This window comes from Castor canadensis, chromosome X, assembly GCF_047511655.1.
Source record: "Castor canadensis chromosome X, mCasCan1.hap1v2, whole genome shotgun sequence".
Taxonomy (NCBI): Eukaryota; Metazoa; Chordata; class Mammalia; order Rodentia; family Castoridae; genus Castor; species Castor canadensis.
The window spans coordinates 122,553,720-122,579,473 of NC_133405.1; the positions used below are offsets into that span (position 1 = coordinate 122,553,720).

Sequence of the window (25,754 nt, forward strand, 5' to 3'; positions counted from 1 at the left end):
TGCTGATATTCTTTTCTTTCTAGACGCCTTCCTTATTACTTAAACACTAGTGGTAAAATCCCATATTCAATAAGTGTATCTTTTTTTATTCTGTAGGACTTTTTTGTCATTTAAGCATTTTAAAATAGATATTTTGGCAGCCCTGGGGTTTGAACTCTGGACCTCATGCTTGCTAGACAGGTGCTCTACTACTTGCACCATTCCACCAGTCCTTAATAAGTATTTCTAAACAAATACTCCTGAAAAATGAACAAAATATCCATAGAAAACTAGACTATTGGAATAATGAAATGCTCTAACTGTAGATTTCAACCTATCTCTGATGAACACTGATGATATCTGTGTTGTAAGATGGTGAAATATGTCCTGTTATCACTGATAGAAAAATACATTAGACCTCTTGGTGTATTTAACAATCTCCTATTCTCTGTCTAGGTTATTGTTAGTTTGATCTTCTAATAAGCCATTGTATTGCTCTGAACTCCCCCTTGTTCTGGGGATTAGAACTTCAGCCTGGTCCATGCTAGCAAGTGCTCTTCCCCCCGAACCATGCCCGCAATCCTTTTATTTTGTATTTTGTTTTTGAGATAGGATCTAGCAACCTTTTCCTAGGTTGGCCTCAAAGTGTCATCTCTGCCTCCCAAGTAGCTGGGATTACAGGAATGTATCACTATGATAGGCTTTTTTGATAGACTCTTACAGTCCTATTTAAAGTGCTTTCTTATTAAAATCTCTAGCAGATACAACTGGAATCAGAAAAAGAACTATTTATTTTGTTATGCCACTTACAATTTTAGTATTTTGTAATTTGGTATAAGATGTGAGATGAGGGATTGGCGTATTTTTAAAACAGGTATTCAGTTTACATAATTCATTTATTATATAATTCATTCTTATGGTTTGGAATGTCACTTTGCTCATATATTAATTATTATACATTTGGTGTTTTGGAGCCTTTCCTTATTTCATTGATCCATGCATGTAATCCAGAAATGATTGGATTTAGTTAATGTGGTTTTATATTTTAGTATTTCAGAGGACAAGTTTGACTTTATTATTCTTTCTTATCCAGAGATTCTTGGCTTTTAGTGTGCATTTAAAGTCATTTTATCAATTTACAAATATTCTATTGGGATTTTTTGTTGTAAGTATATTAACCTTACAGACTCATTTGAAATTTAAAATATTCCTATAAAGGAACATGCTATATTTTTTCTCATATGTGGAATCTCTATTTGAAAAAAGACATGAATACAAAAGGGGGACTTTGTGAGGAAAAGTCATGGGAGGACAGAGGGGGAAAAGAGAGTGATGGGAGGATGAAGATGATTGAAGTACATTTTAGGTATGTATGAAAATGTCATAATGAAACCCATTTAAAAACTGTAAAAAATAAACATGCTATAACTTTCTATTTACTCAGTATTCATTTGTGTCCTTAAGTGTTATAATTCCTTTCATACATTTTCTACAATATATATATTTTTGTTACAACTCTTAAGTGTTATATATATTTTATTGCTGTATAGCAGTTAATTCTCTTTCCACAATATTTTTAAACATTATTTCTGGGTATATGGGAAAGAGATAAGTTTTTTTTAATAACTTGTAACTTGCCACCCTATTGAATCTCTTATTAGTTTTAATTGTTTTTAGATGACTCTCTTATAATGTCTAGAAAGATGATACTATTTGCAACTAATTACAGTTTTGTCTCTGCAAGATTTAAGTCTCTTGGTGGTTTTATTTGTTCGATGGCATTTTCTAGAACTTCTGAGACAATGTTGAATGAAAGATAATTATTAACTCTGTATTCTTCATGAATCCTCTCATTCAATATTCAAAAGATTATTAAGTGCCTACTATATTCTAGTCTATAAGGTTAATGCAATTCTAATAAAAATTTGAATGATATTTTTATATTGACAAAATGACTTTAAAGGTCATTTCAAAGAATAAATGGGAGAATGGAAACTTTTGAGATGAAATGTGTAAGAGGAAAAAGCAATTGTACAGATCAGGTGAAGGGACCATTGCTAGAAGAAGAGCAGTGCGTGCAAGGACTCTCAGATAGGGCAAGCATGCCATGTGCAAGAGACAAGAAGGTGAGGGTGGCTGGAGTGTGATTGTTGTGTATGGAAAAGGTATACTTTGAGGCCAAAGAGGCAGAGTGCAGGTGTTCTTCTAAATGCAAAGGGAAGTCACTGGAAAAATTTTATCAAGGGAAAGATAAATAATTTGACCTTTCAAAATATCTGTCTGCTGGGTAGAATGGACAATGGAGGTCGGAGAGTGAAAACAGGGAGGCCAATTTGAAGTTTTTATAATTATCCAAGTGAGAGGAGTTGGTGGCTTAAGCCAGATGGTAAGCACCCAAACAGTGCTAGTATGAAAAATGGTCAGACTAACCATAGATGTTGGCATTAATGCCAATGGGATTTGCTGATCCATGTCTTGTTACATTTAGTTGATAATAAATGAGGCACGTATGTGGAAGGTGCTTAACTCTCTGGCCTAAGTAACTGGCTGGACAGTGCCACCAATTAGTAAGAATGGAGGGGATTTAGGGAGGGGCAGATTTTACAAATGTTTTGCCAATGTTAAGTAACAGACTAGAAAGGGTGAGAAGATTGAGTCATCAGCATACATAAGATCTTTATAGCTATGGGACTGGGTGAGATTGCCAGGAAGTAAGTGTAAAGAGCACAAAAAAAGATTCAAAGACAACATTTAGCAGTTAGAAAGATGAAGGGAAATGAGCAAAAGAGAGTAAAAGGAGAAGCTAGTGAGACAAGGAAAAAACCCAGCTCTATCAAGCACTTTAATAGGCACAAAGAATACAGTGGTGAGCAAAACCCAACTTGGCTCCTGCTGTCCTAAGTTCTAGTTTAGTCTAAATGTGTTCCTTTTTTTTCTTTATTTTTTAATTGACATATAATGTACAAATTTATGAGGTACGATGTAATGTTTCTATACATGTATATAATGTATAATGTATAATTGCACAGTGATCAAATCAGGATAATTAGCATTTGTGTTTCCAGTGATAATGGTAATGCCTTTTAATCTTAAGTAGATTGATATGGGTGGCTGTTGTATTTTGTTATGTTTTTTAATTTTAAAAGTTGGACGGCATTTATTTCCAATGTTTCCATTTATTGTGAACAAATAGGTTTAGTTTTCATTGAGGTATAAATGAATTTTTCATCTATTCATAGAGATAGGAAATGTCCATGTGCTTTCAAGAAGAAATTTACTATATGGCCTGAAATGGTACTAACTGATTTTAATAGTTTTTTACTGCTGTGCTGGGTGGGGGTACCTTGTGACATTTACAAATGTTCTTACAATATGTCAAATATATCATACTTGAATTCACCCCCTTCCATCATTCCTGGAATAGTTTCAACAGGTATCATTTTTCCATTTACATACACATGCATACAGTATTTGCACTATGTTCACCCTCCCGTGCCCTTTCCCCACCTCTTCCCCCCCTCCCACTGGTACCAATCCATCCCCCAGGCAGGACCTGGGGAAATCATTCTCTTCTCCAATACATAGTATATATAATATAATATATATGTATATATAATATATAATGTAATATATTATATATGTGTATATATAATATAACATGAATTGGTTCATCTCCATTATTTTTCTTCTTTCTACATTAGTCCCCTTTTATGGTGGCTTCAACAGGTTTAAAAATTCTATATTCATTCTTATATACAAAGTACATCAACCACATTCACCTTCTTAACTTCCTTCTTTTACCCTCCCTCTCTCATATGTGACCTCCCCTTAACATGACCTGTTTTTCATAATACTGCTGTATTTATAGTAGGTCTACATTCTACATATGAGAGAGAACTTGTGGCTTTGGGCCCTCTGAACCTAGCTAATTTCACTTAAGATGATGTTCTTCAGTTTCATCCATTTACCTGCAAAGAACTAAATTTCATTCTTTGTGGCTGAATAAAATTCTATTGTATATAAATGCCACATTTTCTTAATCCATTCATCAGTAGGGGGGCATCTTGGTTGTTTCCATAGCTTAGCTATTGTGAATAATGCTGCAATAAACATGGTCCTGCAGGTGCCTTTACTGTAACCTGACTTATACTCCTTCAGGTATATCCCTAGGAGTGGTATTACAGGATCATATGGCAGTTCTATTTTTAGTTTTTTGAGGAGCCTCCATACTGTTTTCCATAGTGGTTTTACTAATTTACATTCCCACTAGCAGTGTATGAGGGTTCCTTTTTCCTGCATCCTTGTCAACATTTGTTATTGTTTGTGTGGTTTTTTTTTGTGTGTGTGTGTGTGTGGTACTGGGGCTTGAACTCAAGGCCTACACCTCAAGCCACTCCACCAGCTGGGTTTTTTCAAGATAGGGTCTCAAAAACTATTTGCCCAGGATGGCTTTGAACCATGATTCTCCTGATCTCTTCCTCCTGAGTAGCTAAGATTACAGGTGTGAGCCACTAGCACCTACCTGTTTGTGTTCTTGATGATAGACTTTCTAACAGGAGTGAGGTGAAATCTTAATGTGTTTTTGATTTGCATTTCCTTTATGGTCAGGGATGTTGAGCATTTCTTCATGAGTTTTTTTGGCCATTTGGATTTCTTCCTTTGATAAAGCTCTGTTAAGTTCATTTACCCATTCCTTCATTGGGCCACTGATTTTTAGTGAGATTAGTATTTTCAGCTCCCTGTACATTCTAGTTATCCCTTGTCAGATATATAGCTGGCAAAGATTGTCTCCCATTATATGGGTGGTCTTTTCAATTTAAGAGACCATTTCTTTTGTTATGCAGAAGTTTTTTAATTTCATGTAGTCCCATTTGCCAATCCTTTCCTTAGTTACTGAGCCATTTGAGTTCTATTTAGGAAGTCATTGCCTCTGCCTATTGCTTCTAGTATATTCACTGCTCTTTCGTGCACTAGCTTCAAAGTTTCAGGTGTCATATTAAGGTCCTTAATCTACTTTGAGTTGATACTTGTATGGGGTGAAAGACCTAGATCTAGACTCAGTTTTCTGCTTACAGATACCCAGTTTTCCCAGCAACATTTGTCTTTTCTCCATTGTATGTTTTTGGCACCTTTATCAAATATCAGTTGGGCATGGCTGCTTGAATTCATATCTGGATCTTCTATTCTATTCCACTGGTCTTCATATCTGTTTTTGTGCCAGTACCATGCTGTTTTTATTGCTATGGCTCTGTAGTATAATTTGAAATCAGGTATTGTGATACCTCCTGTGTTGCTCTTTTTGCTCAATATTGCCATGGCTATTCACAGTCTTTTGTGCTTCCAAATGAACTTTAGGGTAGATTTTTAAATCTCTGTGATGAATGCCATTGGAATTTTGATGAGAATTTCATTGAACATGTAGATTACTTTTGGTAATATAGCCATTTTCACAATATTGATTCTACCAATCCGTGAACATGGGAGATTTTTCCATCTTCTGTGGTCTTCGATTTCTTTCTTCAATGGTTTATAATTTTCCTTATAGAGGGTTTTCACTTTCTTTATTACATTTATTCCTAAGTATTTATTTCTTTTGAGGCTATTGTAAATGGAATTGTTTTCCTATATTCTTTCTGTTCATTATTCTGTTCATTATGTCTGTTCATTGTTGGTGTATAGAAAGACTACTGATTTTTGTAAGTTGATTTTGTATGCTGCTAGTTTTCTGAAGCTGTTTATGGTGTCTAAGAGTGTTTTGGTGGAATTTTTTGGGTCTTTATGGCATAAGATCATGACATCTGTAAAAAGGGATAGTTTGACTACTTCCTTTCCAATTTGTATTCCTTTTATTTCTTCTTCCTGTCTTATTGCTTTGGCTAGGAATTCCAAGACTATGTTGAATAAGAGAGGAAAGAGTGGACACTTCTGTCTCATTCCTCACTTTAGAGTAAATGGTTTCAGTTTTCCCCTTTTAGTATGGTATTGGCTCTAGGCTTGTCATATATAGCCTTTATTATTTGAGGTACATTCCTTTTATTCCTAGTTTCATCAGAGCTTTTGTCGTGAAGGGATGTTGAATTATGTTGAAGGCTTTTTCTACATCTATTGAGATGATCATGTGGTTTTTGTCTTTGCTTCTGTTAATATGGTGTATTATGTTTAATGATTTGAGTATGTTGTTGAACCATCCCTGCATCCCTGGGATGAAACTGACTTGATCATGGTATATGATCTTTTTGATATGCTGTTCAATTCAGTTTGCCAATATTTTATTGAGGATTTTGGCATCTATGTTAATTAAAGAGATTGGCCCTTAATTCTCTTTTTTTTTTTGTGCCCATGTCCAGTTTTAGGATGAGTGTAATACTGGCTTCCTAGAATGAGTTTGGCAGTATTCCTTCCCTTTCTTTTTCATGGAAAAATATGAGGAATGTTGGTATTATTTCTTTAAAGGTCTGGTACAATGCAGCAGTGAATTTGAAGGTCCTGAACTTATTGCTGCTTCAATTTCTTGCTTATTATAGATCTGTTTAAGTGATTAGTATCCTCTTGGTTCAAGTGTGTCTAGAAATTTGTCCATTTCTTCTAGATTTTCCAATTTATTTGAATATAGGTTTTTCAAAGTAGCCCCTGATGATTCCCTGGATTTCCTTGGTGTTTGTTGTGATCTCCCCTTTTTCATTTCTAGTTTTATTAATTTGGGTCTTTTTCCTCCTCACTTTAGTAAGATTTGCCAGGGGTTTTTCAATCATATTTATCTTTTCAAAGAATCATCTTTTTGTTTCTTTGCACTTTTTTTTGGTCTTTATTTCATTTTTTCAGCCCTTATTTTTATTACTTCTCTCTTTCTGCTAGTTTTGGGTTTAGCTTCCTATTTTTCTAGGAGTTTGAAATGTAGCATTGGCCCATTTATTTGAGATCTATGCTTTTAATATATGCATTCATGACTGTAAACTTTTCCCTTAGGGCTGCCTTTAATGTGTCCCATTGGTTCTGATAGATTGTGCTTTCATTCTCATTAAATTCTAGGAACTTTTTTTATTTTCTCCCTTATTTCTTCAAATGACCCACTGATCATGGAGCAATGTGTTGTTCTGTCTCCAGGTGTTTGAGTATTTTCTGCCTTTTGTTGTTGTGTTCTAGTTTTATCATGTTATGGTCAGACATTATGCAGGGGGTTATTTCAGTTTTCTTACATTTGTTAAGACTTGTTTTGTGACCTAAAATATGGTCTATTTTGGAGAAAGGTCCATGGGCTGCTGAGAAAAATGTATATTGTCCTGTTGCAGGATGGAATACTCTGTAGACATCTGTCAGGTCCATTTGATCTATGATGTCATTCAATTCTAGAGTTTCTTTGTTGATTTTTTTTGTCTGGATGACCTATCTGTTGGTAATAGAGGAGTACTGATGTCTCCTATCACCACTGTGTTGGGGTCTATCTGTGTTTTTAAGTCCAGTAGTGTATGTTTAATGAAGTTGGGTGCACTAACATTGGGTGCATATAAATTGATAATTGTTATTTCCTTTTGATATGTTGGTCCTTTTATTAATATGAAGTGTCCTCCTTTGTCTCTTCTGACTAATTTATGTTTGAAGTCTACTTCTTCTGATATAAGTATTCCTACTCCTGTCTGTTTTGGTGGGGGGGCATTAGCTTGGTAAATCTTCTTCCAGTCTTTCACCCTAAGGCAATGCTTATTTCTGTCTTTAAGGTGGATTTCTTATAAACAACAGATTTTCAGATCTTCCTTTTTAATATAGATTGCCAATCTGTGTCTGTTGAATATATTGCCTATACCTTTGGCTTGCTCCTCTTGTCCTTTTTTGATGCCCATGATTCGTAGGGTTAGTCTTTTGATGGAGTTGCACAGTTACTGCATGTTCCTTTCACAGTTCTTGAATCTTTTGTCTAAGGATTCTTCTGTTTTTTTTTTCTTTAATATCTATTTTGTCTTTGACCTCTGAAATTCTGTCTTGTACTTGTTTCAGTCTGCTGAAGTGGCCTTGAAATGTGTTTTTTATTTGTCTTAAAGAAGTTTTTATTTCCAGGATTTCTGTTTGATTGTTTCTTCTGAGACTTTCCATATTTTTTTAAACTCCTCTTTCATATCTTGTACTATCTTCTTTATTTCATTTATCTCTTGCTGTCTTTTTAAAAAATCTCCTTAGTTTCATTTGGGAGTTTGTTGAAATCCTCCTTGAGTTCATTTAGTTGTTTCTGTGTCTTCTGGAGTTTTTTTTTTTTTTAATCTGTGTTTTCCTGTGATTCATCAAATGTTTTTGTATGTCCTCTTTAAGCTCATTGAACATTCTTATTTTCATTCTTCTGATGTAAGCAACTGGGGATTCCTCCCTTTCACTTTCTACCAAATCCTCTATTATGTTATTGTTAATCTTTTGAGGAGTCATGTTCACCTGCCTTCCTTTTCTCCCATGTTTCTATTCTGTGCTTTGCTTGTGCTTTGTTGATTAGTTAGTTGGGGGCTTTAATCACCTGTTATCTTTCCTTTGATTTAATTTCTATGTTCTGACTAGCTTTGTTGTTAGCTAGGTTGTTGTAATATTTCTGTTCCCTGACCTGGAGGTATAACTTTGCAATAACAAATTCACAGAGTCAATGCCAAAGTGCTTATTTGCATAATATAAAAAAAAACTTGGTGATATTATCTATAAACAGTGTGTATTGGGGAGATAACAGCTATTTGCATAGAGATAGATTCTTAAGAAATTAAAAAGATGGTGTTAGAAGAGTGGAGAGGGAGGGGGTTGGGGTGAGGGGGAGAAGAGGTATGAGGTATGGGGCTACAAGGTAATAAGGCCCTAATGTGTTTTGTAAGGGTGTAGTTCAGTCATTGTTGGGGAGGGTACTATTTTCAGGGATTGAAGAGGGATAGGAAGGATGGAGGTAATGTATAAAGTTGGTATAATAGACTACTCATTTGGTGTTGAGTTTGGAGGAGGTAGGCACAGTGAGGGGGAAGGGAGGGTGAGGAGAGGAAGATAAAGAGAAGAAAGGAAGAGAAGAACGCAGAAAAGAGAAGAAAAATGGAGGAAGAGAGAAGAAAGTGTAATATAGGGCTAAGCAAATTGATAGTTGGACAGAATGGAAGTGGGAGATAGGTAACAACAAATTAAGTAAATTAATTTTTAAATTTTTAAAAATAAAAAATATTAAAAATTAAAAAAATATATAAAATATATGCATATATATACACACACATATATATGTATATATTCAAATTTCTTCCTTGTGATCGAGAGGAGTGAGTTTCTTTTCAGTTCAATGGGTGTCTGGGCTCCTTTCCTCTGATTTCTAATCCAGGTGCTGATACTTTTGACAGGGGCTTTCTCTGTGTCTCTGTTCTGACAGACACATGCTGGGCTGTGTGCCAATGAATGTTGCTCCACCCTCAGGCAGCTTTGGGGGAAATGGCTCAGAGTGTTTGAGCCCAGGCTTTCCTTGATGGGATGGACCATGTGGTATAAGCAGGTTCTCCGAAGTGGTCCTGTGAGGAGCTGGTATGTTAGCAGTTTCTAGCCCCTTCTGCCCACAGGCAAGCCTGTGAGCAAAAATTGAGCTTTTTGGTCCAGTGCTTTTCTCTTTGAAGTCTGTCATTTTCAGCTCACTACCAGTTTCTCCAAGGTAGTGGCATGTTGGGCTGCTCCACTCCCATACAGGCTGGATCAGTTCAACTTTTCGCCCCACCCCTGCTAGGCAGAGGTGAAATTTTCCCTCACTCTATTTGGCCACCAGTTTTGTCAGGGGTTGAGGGTGGTGAGGATGGTGGGGGTGCAATCTGCCCACCAGCTGCTCGGGACTATGTGGTTCCCTCCCGAGATGTGTGGAGCTTGCCTGGTGGGGTTTCAGTTATACTTGGTGGAATCAGGTTAGCTTCAGGAAAGCTCAGGCAGGCAGCAGTTCAAGGTTCTATGTCTGCAAATTATGGTGGGTCCACAACATCCTAGATGCTTGCAGGACTCCTTCTGCAGTTCTCTGTGTTGTGTTTTTGTAAGAGAGGAAAAATGGCTTTTCCAGCCAGCATGCAAGCTGCTGCAGTGCCCGGGTTCTGGGGGTATTAAGTGCTATGAAAAGCTAATTTGAGGGTCTTGTACTTTATTTGCATCCTATGTATTGACAGTATCTTAGTTGGCAAAAAAAGCTAAGTTGCCGGACCCTTGCTACCATGAATCTAAAGTATTCTCCTGAAATCATGGAGCTATGGGTCCCTGGAGTCCTTCACCTATCCACCATCTTGAAAAACTTATGTTTTTTTAATGTTAAGCAAGTACACTTCTGTTTCTAATTTACACGATTTTGTTATTTTAAAATCATGAATGTGTATTGAAATTTATCAGATATCTGGTTAGCATCTATCATGCTGATCATACAGTACTAGATATCCAAAAGTTAAACCAGTTTTATATTTCTGAAACAAATTGCTTTTGGTCATGATGATGACTTTAAAATCCCCTGATAGATTGACATTGCTAGTATTAATTTATTTAAGATTTTTGCTTCCATGCTTGTATGTGATTTGGCCTGAATTTTTGTAATATTGTCCTTTTTAGGATTTGGTACTATGATTTTACTAGCTTCATAAAATAAATAGGATGATTCATGGTTTTGTCTTAGAGAAGGTTAAATTACACAGAATCATTTTGCCTTTTGATATTGGCTAAATCATCTCCCCATTCTTTCACAAAATATGTAGATCTCAAACTTTTTTCTTCCATGAATATTGTTTAATTTAAAAATTCACTTGGTTATTTTTGTCAATTTATACTTCCCTTCAAAAATCATCTATTTCATTTAAGACTTGCAAATTTATTAGAATAATATATTTATATTTAAAATCTCTTTTATAGTTATTTTGTAAGGGGACAATGAGAGGGGAAATAAAATGGCAGAAATGTCCCTAGGAACAAACGATAGAAAGAACCCTGCTGATGTAAAAGGATGGATGGCAGAAGTAACTTTGTTTTAGATAAAGGAGATAGGAAGGCATACTTAAAAGCAAAACATTTAGGAAGACTGAGAAACCAGCTTAGCACTCGGTTGCTGAGGCACAGTAGTCTCTTCCTAGATAAGGAAAACAAGATAAAACCTTCATAAAGGCAGACATCTAAAGGGATGAGATATAAACCCCTAAAAGAAGAGTAACATAGCAAACTTTCCCAAGATAAACAAAGAAAGGAGTCCCAGAATAATGGGCAGTAGTCATGAAATGTAAGTGATAAGCCTCAAGGACAGGATGGACTGAGATCCTCTTGGAATGTCCATACTCATAAAAATGGGGGGCAGCCAGATGGTTGGGTTCAGCAAGAAGTTAATCAAAGCAGAATGGGGGGGTTGCCTAAATCAATCCCCTATTTAATTTCATGAACTTCCGCCATCCTTTGGCTTAGCTCTTTTATTAAGTCCCACTGATCAGAGTGCTTTGCTGTCCTTTCAATAAACTTTGTGCTTGCTTTACTCTTAACTTCTGGTCTGTGGCATGAATTTGCTTTAACTCTTAACTGCTGGTCCAGTGCCTTCAATCATCGACTACAACAGGACACAAACTCAGGGAACAATTCAGTTTGGTATCAATATCTCTTTGACTTCTCATATTGTATTTTTTTCAGTTTCTCTTTCAGAAGATTTCCCAGAGGTTAATAATTTTATTTGTCCTTTTAAAGTATTAGCTTTTGGTAATATTTCTCAATTCTACTTCTCTTTTACTTTATTTTGCTTTTTTTTTTAAGTAAGCATTATATTTATATAGTGATTATTTTTTGGTAGCACTAGGGATTGAACCCAGATGCTACGTAAGCACTCTACCCCTTTCCTACATCCCCAGTTTGCTTTGTAATTTAAAAGATTTCCTTTCTCTTTATATCTATTTATTTTTGCTGTGATTTTCCTAAATTCTTGAGTTGATTACTTCGTAGCTTTTTTACATTTTTACATAGAAATGGAAGACTTTAAGGCTATAACTAGTTAACTGAGCAAGCATTGACTACATTCCCTATATTTAATATATAGGTTTCTTAATATCATTAATTTGTAAACAGTTGGCCTATTCCATATTGAATTTTTACCAAGTGACTACAATACCTATTCATTTTTATTAATATTTAGTTTTATAGGAGTTCTACAGTAGATTTACTAAGGTTCTTTTTGATCTATTGTTATTAATATTCCATATATTTTGAAGGAAAAAAGAGTAATCATTCCTTTTGTAGGAATTTTTGACACTGGTACTTTAAGGTAATTTCGTTATTTATAGTACTTATTTTTTCCTCAGGTACTCTGAAAGTTTCTGAGAGAGTGTATTAAATTCTCCCATCATTGTGTTTCACTTTAAATTTTTCTTGTTATTTATATAAATTTTGCTTTATTTTGAAATGTTCAACCTTTTTCCACAGTTAACTACAAATGAAAAATTGTGTTCAGTTCTGGTTGTCACTTCTGAGAAAAACAATGATTAATTGGATTGGGTTAAACAAGAATTATCCGAGTATTCAAGGGACTCAAAGCCATGTCACTCAATGACTAGTAAGAGAAATTGGGGACATTTGGTTTGGATATTGAATTGGCATAGCTATTTTCCATATGTTATTTTGTAAAAGGCAAAAGATTTATATGATCTGAAGAGAAACCAGAGTATCCCATATGTTATTTTGTAGAGAGATTAAGATTGTTCTAAATAACATCAAAGAACAGGCCTGAAAAATGTTTGGAGAAGTAAGCAAGCTGATTTGGTTCAGTATAAGGACAATATTCAGTTGAGATAGCTCCAACATGGGGTTCAAACCTGTGCGGGTGGTAAAATTTCTATCACTAAGCTGGTCCAGTATTACCTAAAGGACCACTTGCAGAATTCAAACATTGGTTCAAAGATAGGACTAGAAGATGGTTATTATTCTGAGTGTCTCTCAGGAGACTTGTAGTTTGTCATTATGTTTCTTATTTATACTTTCTCAATATGTAAATATTAGACATTTTAAAAGGCTCAAAATAGGTAGTGTTGCTGTTCAAAGATCTGTTGCCTCATGTCTGCAGCCCTCTGTGAAAACAAACAAGGGCAAAACATATACAGAGCCCTTCTATTGATCTGCACATTTGGCAGAATATGAAAATGGCATTTTTTTTTTGTAGAATCAAAAAATGTCGGCACTAAATGGGATTTTAAAGGCCACCTAAATTCACCTCCCAGTCAGACAGCTCACAGGCCGCAAAGATACAGTTGGAAAAGTCATATTCAGTTAATTTTCAAATCTGCCTTTTCTTTTTTCATGGAATGTTCTTTTGTTGTAGTGTCTGATGTGTATTTTAATCCTGTAAAACATTTCATTAGCTCAGGTTTTTGTGGTTTATTTGTGCCGTCTGTGTATCACATGAAATTATTCCATATACTTTCTTATTTAAAAAAATGTTGCCATCTGAGGGCTGGTGAAATTAATGTGCCTGGGCTATTGAAAAAAATATGAGTAGTGTTTTTTTTGTTGTTTCTGTTAGTCAACAATCAGGAAGCTCAAGGGTAATTTTTAGGTTATTATCTCATCTTGGAAAATACATTATTATTATTTAGGGCACATTTGGATTTAAAATCCATGGGTAAGAGCATCTTGAGACACCACCTTCTTATGAGATGTTTTTTTCAATTTAGAGAAAAGGCTGAGGGTAATTTTTTTTGTCATTTTCCTGGGATGGTGGAGAGAGTCTTTTTACTAGAGACATACCCATTTTCAAGGGTTCTGCTTTTATGGAGAATGTCTCAATATTAAATTCTTGCCTTGTACCCATCCAAGTCATCTTTTTTATGTATTACAACCAAAGTTTCATATCAAGTATATAGAATGAAATCTAGAAATCAGTAATAAAAGCTAAGTAGCCCAATGTAAAGAGCAGGCAAAACATTTGAACAGTTTCTAAAAAGGAAATATAGGAGCCTGGCACAGTGACTCATGCTTGTTTTCCTAGCTACTTGGGAGGCAAAGATCAGGCTGGTTTCAAGCCAGCCTGGGCAAACAGTGAGACCCCACTGCAACAGAAAAAAAGTTGGGCATATCATCCCAGCTATACAAGAGGCCTTAAGGTAGGAGGATAGCAGTCGGAGCCCAGCCTCAGACAAAAATGCAAGACCCTTCCAGAAAAATAACTAAAAAGCAAAAAGGGCTAGAGGAGTGGCTCAGGTGGTGGAGCATCTGCCTAGCAGTGTAAGTCCTTGAGTTCAAACTTCAGTACTGCCAAATTTATATATAATCTACATGCATACACACATATTCATCAGGGAAATGCAAAGTAAAACCACACTTACTCAAAAGGCTAACAATACCAAATGTTGGTAAAGATGTGGAATGACTAGAAGTCTCACCCATTGCTGGTACAGTGTGAAATGATCAGCTATTTTGTACAACAGTCTAGAAGCTTCTTAAAAATATAAACATATATTTAACATACAAGCCATCATCAATCTCATTCCTTGGTATTATTTCAGAAGAAATGAAAACATACATCACCACAAAGACTATGAGTGTTCACAGCATCTTTATACATAACAGATAAAAAGTGGAAGTAACCCAGAAGTCTATCAGTATGTGACTAGATAAAAAGGTTTTGTGCATTCTTACAGTTGACTACTATTCAGTAATGAAAAGGAATGGACTACCAGTGTATTCTTTTGGTGAACCCAAGGCCTCGCGCATGCTAAGTACACACTCTACTACTGAGCTACACCCCCAACCCTGCTGATGTATTATTGATTAACGAATCTAAAAAACATGCTGTGTGACTTCATTTATGTAATTCTAGAAAAGGCAAAGCTAGGTTGTAGTGAAATGAGGCAGATCAGTGGCTATCTGAGCTGCGGATATGAAGATGAATTGATTGGGTAGGAGTACATGTTTACCTTTAGGGAAGTGGAAATGTTCTGTGTCTTAAGTGTGATGATGCATGCATGGTGTGTATGCTTACAAAAATGCATTGGATTATACACAAAATATATGTATTTTTATTATACAAAAGTATATTTCATTTGAGCCAGTCTACCAGCCCTTTGTGCATTGATTTATTATCATTATTATTATTTTTGGTAGCATTGGGGTTTGAACTCAGGGTCTCATGCTTGCTAGGTAGACACTCTACCGCTTGAGTGGAGACCCATTGAAACTATTCCAGGTAAGGGAGGAGAGTGGGAATAAAGGAGAATGATGGTGTGTGGGAGGGAATTCAACTATGGTATATTCTAAGAACTTTTGTAAATGTCACAATGTACCCCAAGTACAACAGTAGTACGATAATAAAAACTTACATTTGAATACACTTGATTAAAAGCACAGAAAGCAAAGATAATATCTACTTTTACATTAACTATTAATGCCAAGGGTGGCTGCCATATTAGCTAGCGAGAATTTTGCTTTGATAATTTGTGAGGTTTCTAATTTGCTTGGAACACTTTGACTTTTGAACCCATGTTTTGGACATAAGCAGTTCTTTTCTCTTTGGAACTGAGTAGTTTTAAATGATTCATTTTTTTTCTTGTGGTCTTGGGGATTGATTGAACCCAGGGCCTTGCACATGCTAGATGAGCATTCTACCACTGAGCTACATCCCCAGCCTCTAAATAATTCATTTTTTGAGCATTGTTAGATATTATTGCAAGAACAATTTCACATTAGCTGCACTGCTAGTTCTAGAATTCGCTGAATTCTGTGCTTTTGTTTTTGTTTTACTAAAGGGTGAATTTATCATGGGAATTAACTTCTACCCTTGAACAAAATCCTAGCTGCTGTATATTTGATGTTTGAGAAACACACAGAGGATGCTAATATACAATGCTATTGTATATTGAGCATTGTAGTATATCTTTCACATCTGTTGACTAATTCAATTCTCATATCAACATGTAGAATGAGAATTTTTATCGACATTACATATATGAGGAAACCGACATTAATAGACTACCTTGCTTTGGTTCCTGCTGGCAACAAATTGCATTCTGAAATACAAACCAAGCCTTCTGACACCAAGTCCAGTTGGTTTTGTGTAATGCTACAAAATTATCATGTCCTTAACCTTTGTCTATGGTTTATAAAATAAGAACATAAACATCATATAGTCCTTCTCTAGAACTTATTATTATCTTGCATAAATGAAACTTTATACCCATTTTAGCAACAACTCCTAATTTTTCCCTCCCTGTTGCTCTGGCAGCCCCCATTCTATTCTTTGCTAGTGTAAATTTGATTCTTTTTTGATAGCTCATATAAGTGGGATCATGTAATTTTTGTCGTTCTGGGTCAGTCTTAATTTATTTACCATAATCTTCTCCAGGTTCATCTATTATGATAGAATTATTATGATATTTATGATAGAATTTCCTTCTTTTTAAAGGTGAGTAATATTCCATTGTGTGTATATACCATATTTTCTTTATTCATCTGTTGACATTTAGGTTATTTCCATATCTTCGTTATTGTGAATTATGCTGCAACAAACACAAAAGTGCACGTAGTTCTTTGAAATCTTGATTTTAATTCTTTTGGATATATGCCTAGAAGTTGAATTTCTGGATCATATGTTCTATTTTGTGAGTTTTAAGAGACAGTCGTACTATTTTCCTTAGTATCTGTACCATTTTACAGTCCCACAGTGAACATAGGTTCCTATCTCTCCACAGTCTTCCCAGCACACCTATCTTTTGTTGATCTGATAATAGTCATCCTGGTGGGTGTAAGATGATATCTCATTGTAGTTTTGCTTTGCATTTTCCTGACGATTAGTGACTTTTGGCACATTTTCATGTATCTGGTAGCTATTTATATGTTTTCTTTGGATAAATAGCTTTTCTGGTCTTTGCCCACTTTTTATTGAGTTATTTATTTTCTATTGGGATTTCAGGAGTTTCTGAAATATGTATTTTGCACATTAACCTTCTATCAGCTAAAATGTATGTGAATATTTTCTCTCATTCCATAGGTTGTGTTTTATTTTGTTGATTATTTCCTTTGTGCAGAAGATTTTTAGTTTGTTACAGTTCTACTTGTCTATTTTGTTTTGTTTTGTTGCCTTGCATAATTAACAATAGCACATTGTGCACTAAAATTTTCTTACCACACACATGCATGTGCTTACACACATGCACACACAAAAAAATCCCCACAAATGGACTTGAGGAAATTTTTGGAGGTGATTAATATTTATTACCTTGATTGTGATGATAGTATCATGGTATATGCATCTGTCCAAATTCATCAATTTATATACATTAAAATGTACAGTTTTTGCATATCACTTATACTGCAATAAAGCTGTTTTTTAGAAAGAAAATATAGAAGCATATCTTTATTGTTGGAAAATACTCTTAAAGACATTATTCATGATGTTGCATGATTTTATATATATATTTTTTCTAGGTAATTAAGTCATTCAAAATTGAATGCTAGAAATGTTTTCATTATACAATGATACCTGCATGGTTTCCCCCTCATATCTGGTGCTGTGGTATGAATGTATCCCTGAAAATTTGTGTGTTGGAAACTTAATGTATAGTCATCAGTGTTAGGAGATGGCGCCTAATTGAAGGTTTTTAGGTTATAAGGGCTCTGCCCCCAAGAATGAATTAATGCCACTATTAAAAGTTCTTTTTGGAATAGGCTCTCTCCTTTCTGCTCTTCTGCAATGCAAAGACAGAATTTACCCCTATTGTCTTTCTATCTTAAAAGCACCAAACTTTTAAAGATACAAATTATATAGTCAATGCATCCTTTTTGACTTGACTGCCAGGAAGTTCAAAAGTAAATTTAGTGCTCAATTATTGTAACTGTATTAGGCCAGTATATTTGCAAGGAGGTAAATAGGCACCAACCAAGTCATGGGTGAGTTCATGATACTTAAACTAAGTAGTTAGGAATTTGTCCTGAAGTTGATGTGTATATTATTTAAGTGAGGGAATGGTATATTAATTTGTATTTTAAGAAATGCTCTGTGTCATTTGGAGCATAAGTTGGAGCACAAAGACCTGGAAATCAATGATATCAATTAAAAAGTTATTCTAATAACATTTTGGAAAAGATACTGATCTGTATTGTGGGATTAGCAGACAGTCATAGAGATAGTCATTGGGGATAATAGAGAAGAGTCTAAATTTTAGCTTAAAGAGTTTAGTAGATCTAGGGGCTATTTAAAAAAATTAGGGAAACTGCAGGCAAGGAATATGGGCACTCACCCAAATATAAACTAGGAATGCATTTAAAAGTCTTCATTATGGTGATACGAGTTCTAAAGAAGAGAGAAAAATGTTTCTCAAATGTTAATGTGCATGTATAATTCCTGGGTATCTTGATTTTGTGAATTCAGTAGATTTGCATTTCTAATACTCTCAAGTGATGCTGATGCTACTGGTCCTCAGAACTCACTTTGAGTAGCAATGCTCTTGCCATTTGGGGCATTCTGAATGCTTATTCTTTACTATGACTTCTGTGGTTCTTTTATATTTGTTTCCTTATCTTGAACTTCATTTCTTTTCTGTGTCCTTTTAATCAACAGCTCATTTTAGATGACATCTTAAGTTCCACAATTAGCTTGATTGTTCTATATTGTCCTTATGCTGAGGTTAAAGATTGCAGAGTCATTATAATATGTTGTAACCAGTCTGTAGGTATCCTGCTCATGTGTATTGTAGAATTCCAACTATATTTTTATAATGAAAGATTTATTTTCCTAGTGTCTAAAACCTACTCTACTTATGTACCCAACAGGCTAAAAGAGCCAGACCAGTAGCCCTTGACCAATGTCTAACAGAAACTCTTGTATTAATACCTACATTCCCTTACCTCTCAAGTTTGATGATTCTGAAGCATTTCTTCTGCATAGTTTCCCAGAGTCCTCCAGTGAACTTTACTAGAGCTCTACTTACTCCCATTGGTAACTTGTTTGAAATTCACCCTTATTAGCTACTTTCCATTCCTTATCTCACTTTTCTACTCCTCTAATGTTATTTCCCAGAATCACCTCCCAAATTCATTGCTTTTGTGATGAACCAAAAGACATTGCTGGTAGTTAAAATTGAGTGCATACATAAAACCACCAGGAAAGCGTATGTGGAGTGAAACCATGAAGAATGTGCTGTATTCTATGTGTCAAATAAAAAAAGTTCAGAGAAGCAGTGACCAGAGGGGAAGAATGAAACTAGATCATTCCTATCTTACATTTCAGTTCATGATCCTGAGCTCCAGACCTAGAAATCCAATTGTCTTCTGGGCAGCCCACATTGAACATGAAGATTTCTATGAAAAAAGTTGAGGGTCATTGTTTACTTTTTCCTATTTGTTAACAGTTATAGCCAATAGACCATTAAGCATCACTATAAATTATTGGCTCTACATCCTGAATAGTATTTAATCCACTATCTACTTTATTTTTCTCACATCTGCAAAGAGCTCCAAACTTTTCCTTCCAATTTTGACCTCTCTAATAAGTTCTCCATAAGGCAGGGATACTGGTGGTCATATGACCCTCTGCTAGAGGCTTCAAAGCTCTTCACGTCTCTCCAACTAAATTCCAAACCCTAGCATGACATATATACACAGACCCCCATGCTTTTCTCTCACAGCTTTGCTCCCCATTCTGTAACCTCTAGCCAGCCTGAGCTACTGGAAGTTACCCAAATTCTCTGTTCTTTCTTGATTTTAGGCGCATTCCTATGAAGTTCCCAGTCCCTTGGATGACTCAACTAATTCTTCCAGACTCAATTTGCATGCCATCTCCTATGGGAGTCTTTCCTAACCTCTGGTGTCTGGGGCTGAAGCCCCACATTGTTGTAATGCTGTCATACTGTTTTGTGACATTATTACTCTGCATTAAAATTATCTGGTAAGCACTCTGTTTAGCCACTAAAACGTAAACTCCCTTGAGCTGAAAGACTATGTTTTATTATTAATTATTGTATTCCTTCTGCCTGTCATGAAGTAAGTGCACAATAGTTGTTTTTAAATAACTCAACAGCTTCAAATACTAGGAAGAGAGTAAACAAGACAGAAAATAACTGAAGATGGTGTTTGCACCTGGGAGGTGCTGAAGACAGCTCTACTTCAGGATGTGGTATTGCATGTGTGAGGCTTTGTAGTCAGCTTTGAATTGTGATTTAAGAAAACACAGAATTTCAGGGAAAAAAAACTTTAGAGATGGGGTAGATATTTAAGAAATACTTCAAATATTCTGTTTCAATTAATGTTCAATTTAAGGTAGATGGTAATGTACCTTTCCACATTATAAAACAAATTTCTTATTTTGAAAATCCAGATAATTATGTTTTAAAGAATGAACCCAAACTAGGTTTAACTTAAGCCAGGCAATTCTACTTTTATGGCCACTGGTAGTAATGTAACTGGGGGATATATGGCCATACTTTTAGAAGTGTCACAACATCACCAATGGACAAAAAGGTTTTGCTTGAGAGGCCATTAGTTGACTTGACCTTTTGAAAATGTCACATATGGGGAAAAAGCAGCCCTAGCTCACTCCTTTTAGAAACATGGTTCATAAGCCTAGGGAATTTACCCACCCTGCCTGTGGAGGTTTTTTAGCTTGCCAATATACAAGATGAAAAAAGGCCCCTGGAGTATGAATTATTATAAGTGCGAAGTGTCAAAAATCTGCTCTATTTCAAGTATGCCTCAGGTGTCCTTCTTACAAATTTTACAAACACTGGTACATTTTATTCACGAAGTGCCTCTCACCAAAATGCTTGGAGCATAGCATATGACTGATACAAATATTGGGGATATAATGAAAAGGTTGTGAATTATATACAGGAAGGGATGTCTTTTGAAGAATTCTTAATCTCCATGCTTTTCTCTTTAAAAAAAGATTTAGGGTGAAATACAAACAAAAATACTGTACAATTATATATCTCATTTAGATAATCCTGTTAATAAGTTTTGAAAAGAACAACTACTGCTCTAGACCAAGTTTGAGTAGAATTGTATTTCTTAGGGACATGATTGCATCAAAGTAAGACAAAATTACAAATATACTTGAAAAATACTTTTTAAGCCCAGCTATATACCTTTGACTAGAAATCCAATGCAGTTCATAGGAATTTAGTTATATGACATTTATAGTGCATCTATTTTATATATACATATAAGGCACATATAAAATAGATGCATTATATGTAATATTTATATATTATATATATTATGTGTAATATGAATATTTAATGTAATGCTTTGATGCTTAGAGTCTCTGTCTCCTCAGTATCTATGGTGGTTCTTTAAAAGTGAAAAAATTATAAATTGATCTGTTCACTCAACAAATATTAATTGACTATCTCTACTATGTCCTAGGCACCATTCTAGTTACAAAATTTTTAATGGAAAAGATGACACAAAAAGATAAAAAGAAATGGGAACAATATATAAGGTTAAGTGGTGATAAGAATTTCGGAGAAAAATGAAACCTAGTAAGAAAATATTGTGTGGATAAGATGACCAAGGAATTACTTTATTATCCAATAAATTCTGTATGTCTTCAACATCCAGAATTCCAAGTGATGAGTCAAACAAACAAAGTATATTTGGAGGAAACAAGAAATGACTCTTTTGGTAGGATTTTGGACTTGGCAGCGTTTTTAGATTTAGTGGTTTTTTTTTTTTCTGTTTTCCTTTAAAAAATAAAACTACATTGGTACTGGACCACAGAAATTGGAGAAAATGCACAATAGCATTGAAGTTGAATATGAATTTGGGGAAAGAAATTGATCCTGTATTCCCAACACAAAAATAGAATCTTTTTCTGAATACTATCATTAGCTAAAAGTAAATATGAAATGTTTCTGAATACTAACTAAGAGGATAGATTCTGCTCAAAGATATTTGGCTTTGCTGTCTAGATCTACAACATTCTAGAAGGCCAAAATTCTATATCTTACTTTCATTATAGGTTAAATTTAATATAAACTTTTCATTAAAGTTTTATATGCAGAAATATATTTCCACATATTCTGTCCAAATTATTCCTGAAAAATGCAATAATGTCTCAGTTACATATTTAGATATTTATCTCCATTTCCCTTTAATAGCACTTTATTTTTCCATATTGGAATTTTTTTGGTGGTACTGGGATTTGAACTCAAGGCCTCATGCTTGCTAGTCAGACACTATACCACTTGTGCCCTGCCTTCAGCCCTTTTTGCTTTCATTATTTTTTAAAAATAGAGTCTCACTTTTATGGACGAGTTTGCCTGGGCGGCAAACCTCCTATTTATAGCTCCCATATATGGCTGGAATGACAGGCACCTGCCCAGCTGGAGTATTGTGAACTTTTTGCATGGGCTGGTCTTGAACTGAGATCCTCCTGATTTAAACCTTCCAAGTAGCTAGATTACAGGAATGAGACCCCACACCCAACCCTAATATTCTTTAACTTCTTTATCCATACACAGATTTTCTGTCACTCTATCTTCCCAATGTAGTTAGAACATAATGTAAGTTAGTATAGTCTTGAGTGTGTATATTAGTATAACTTTGTGAATACTGTCTGTAACTTAGCTATATAGTTTTGGATTTTTTTCTTGCAAATTATTTTTCTCTGAAACTAATAATTGCTTGTGTTGTGGCTACTTAGTTTTCTATGTACTTCACTAACTCAGCTTCTTTTCCAAATTATCTAAATCTCTCCCTAATGCACTCAAACATCTCAGGTATTTTGTTAAGTTTTCTTTGAACACATATTTCCAAGTTGGACTGGTTATTCTCCATGCCTAGTACATGTGGGTAATCCTGGGATACCTTTGTCTGAGTGTTTCCTCCTCCTATTCTGGTTTACATCCTCCATGTTGGTATAGCACACCTATTTCAGTAGCTAAATGAGAAAGAGATGCTAAAGAATAAAATTTTGAGTTTTTGGATTCCTGAAAAAGTCTTTATTTAATTGTAGTCTAGCTGAATAGAGAATTGTTGATTGGATATTACATTCCTTCAAAAGTTTGGAGGCATTGCTTCTTTGCCTTCTGTCTCCTCGTGTTGCTGTTTAAAAGTTAGAAATTGTCTCATTTTTTGATCCTTTGTATATGACCTACTTTTTTCCCTCTCTGGAAGCTACTCCCTTCTCCCAGTGTTCTTAAATGTCATGGAAATAGGCCTTTGGTGAGGGTCTGATTTAATCATGCTGCCTAGTGGTGATTCAGATTGGAAATCCACCTGGAAAGTTTCCTCAATTTGCTGTTTTTGATAATTTCTTCTACTCCACTTTCTCTCACATGTCTCTGTAACTACTATTACTACTCATGTTGAATGCTAGAACCTTCGGCTTGATATTCTACTTTTCTTCTCATTTATCATTTTTCTCTTTTAGCTTTACATTTGAGGATTTTCCCACTAATTTTATGTAGTAAATTTTTAAACTAGTTTTTCATTTCTTTTTTAAACTCAGGGATGAACCATCCAGTTTATTGCCCGGAGTATCAAAACCTGGCTGCAGACAGTTTGGAGCTGAATATGGAGAGAGGATTGATCATCTCAACATTCGGTAAGCAAATATTCCCTATTTCTCCTATTTCCTAAGTGCTATTTATAAGTGCACTATGCCAGGTGGTTTTCTTTGGCCTCACAATTTCCATCTTCATGCTTCTCTACCTTTCTCTGTGCTTTAGGAGTCTGACTTTTGTGGACATCATCAATCAGAATTGGGACTGGCCAATGGGAAGGAAGTGGCTGTGCTCCTGTATTAGAGGGCACAGAGTATTCCTTTACTACAACCACATATTTTTCTGGGTTCTAGGTAATAGATCTCTCCCCTTGCACTTTCAGCTCTGACACTGGTAGCCACCTCTTGCTCTGGCTAGCCCAGAGTACTTCCCCATCCCATGGATGTTAGTTTTCCTTTCTTGAATTAAACACAACAGAGATACTTAGAGTGTGCATAAAGTGAAAATACAGATATATTCTGTTTTAAAATAACAAGAACTTGAAAAATATGTTAGCAGATATGTGAAGGGAAAACTTTCAAGCTTAGTGTGAGGACTTAGATTTTGAATACTGTTATGGAAGAATTTATGTTGTCTAAAGACTGTAGTTCTTTTAACTAGTTTAGCAAATACTCTCTTGAATCCTTAGCCAAAATTAGAGAGATTAGTAGTGTGAAGAACGGATGGATGAGGATGCAGTTGTATAACTCTAGGGCACAGCTAAAATTGAATATGGCAAGCACTGGAAAACACAGCTGCTTTTACTTTTAAGGCTCTTCAATTTGTCATTACTGATTAAGGACTGTCTGGATTGGCTCTCCTGGTCATTTAAATTGCCCCAGAGCTCTCTCATTACTGGGAAATACTCAAAACAGTCGAGAATCCCTTTTACTCCTGTGAGTGATGGACATTTCAGCTTTGATTTAGGGTGGGGCTACAGAATTCTATGCCTTATTTCACTCACAGAGGACACTTTCAATAACATCTCTCAGAAGTCAAAGAAAAGGGATTTTTTAAAAGGAAAAATGTAGTAAACGTAATTTACCTTGTTTGGCAAAGACATTATCATTTCTTAATCATTATATGAGCTACATTTCAGAAAGTGATTAAATTCAGGGTAACTGAATGTTTCAGTGTTTCAAGGCTGTTTATTAAAGCCATTATTCTCTTAAGTAAAAGGTGTTAATAGGGAAACTGTCTATAAATACTGGCACAGGGGAAATAAAGTGGTACTTTACCTTAGAAATTTCCTGGATGGTGAATTTTCTTATTCACAATGTCTTCTAGAACCTTGTTACTCAATGTGTGGTCTGCCCATTAGCACCTGGGGCTGCAGCTGGGAAACAGAAAGGCAGACTCTCAAGACCCTCCCCAGGCTCACCACATAAGAATCTGCATTTCCACAAGACTCTGAGGGGTGCATGTCTACATTTGAGAAACATAAAAGCAAAGTATACTCTGGTAGTCATTGAAACTCTAACCTCTCTGTTTACACAGGAGGCTCATGTTTTGTAACGGTTTCAGTGCTTTCAACAAATGCATCCCACAAAGCACCAATGTTTTTGCATTTAATTAAAGGGTTGCATAGGCTACTTTTATCAACTAAAATACCAAGAAAGATGTACCATGAAGAAATTCTATGATATTATGGTAGGTGATGTCATAATTTGAAAATATATAATTGAAATGCATATAGAAACACCTTTTGATATTTCCCCTCTCTGATCTTCTCCTTAGGTCAACATGTCTATGTTCTACATATAATGCTGAATTTCTTCTCTAAATAAATCCCAAGATATTTTTTTCAGAAGATACAGAACATCTCATTCAGGTGCTGGTAGGTTCAAATAAACAGCTCTTATTTTCACTAATGTGAAGTGTTTGAAATATTTAATTTATATCACACATAAAAAAACCCCATAATATTCTTTACACATGCTATAGAAATGTTAGCTAGATATTTTTGGAAAGAATGGTTTTTCTTTATTTTGTTTCTTTGTTATTTTATATAAAATATGCTAGACCAGTGGAACTCTCTGAGGGGTGATTTCCCTTACAGACTGGGCTTCCTTGCATTCCCTCCTTCCTGTCAATAAACATGTATTAGTTATCTACCATGTGTACTGTAAATGAGAATACATGACTATATCTATATCCTAGGATTGCTCACAAGAGATTATGAGCAAGACTTGGTCAAAGACACCATTACATTACCATATTATAAATTCTGTAATAGTGTTGGCAACACATGATGGAAAATAGAAGAAGGGGCTAATTCAGTCTCAGAAATCAGAGACTGATTCATAAGAGAGATGCCTG

General features: G+C 35.1%; 1 long non-coding RNA gene across 1 annotated transcript in view; it reads left to right on the plus strand.

The window, feature by feature from the left end:
• The window catches only part of LOC141419694 (uncharacterized), a 279,913-nt gene extending 254,568 nt beyond the window's left edge, over positions 1–25,345 (plus strand). Inside the window, exons 2-3 of the long non-coding RNA XR_012444313.1 lie at positions 23,402–23,497; positions 25,173–25,345. This is a non-coding gene — a long non-coding RNA (uncharacterized lncRNA). The remainder of the gene's footprint in view (positions 1–23,401; positions 23,498–25,172) is intronic.
• Positions 25,346–25,754: the final 409 nt, after the last annotated feature.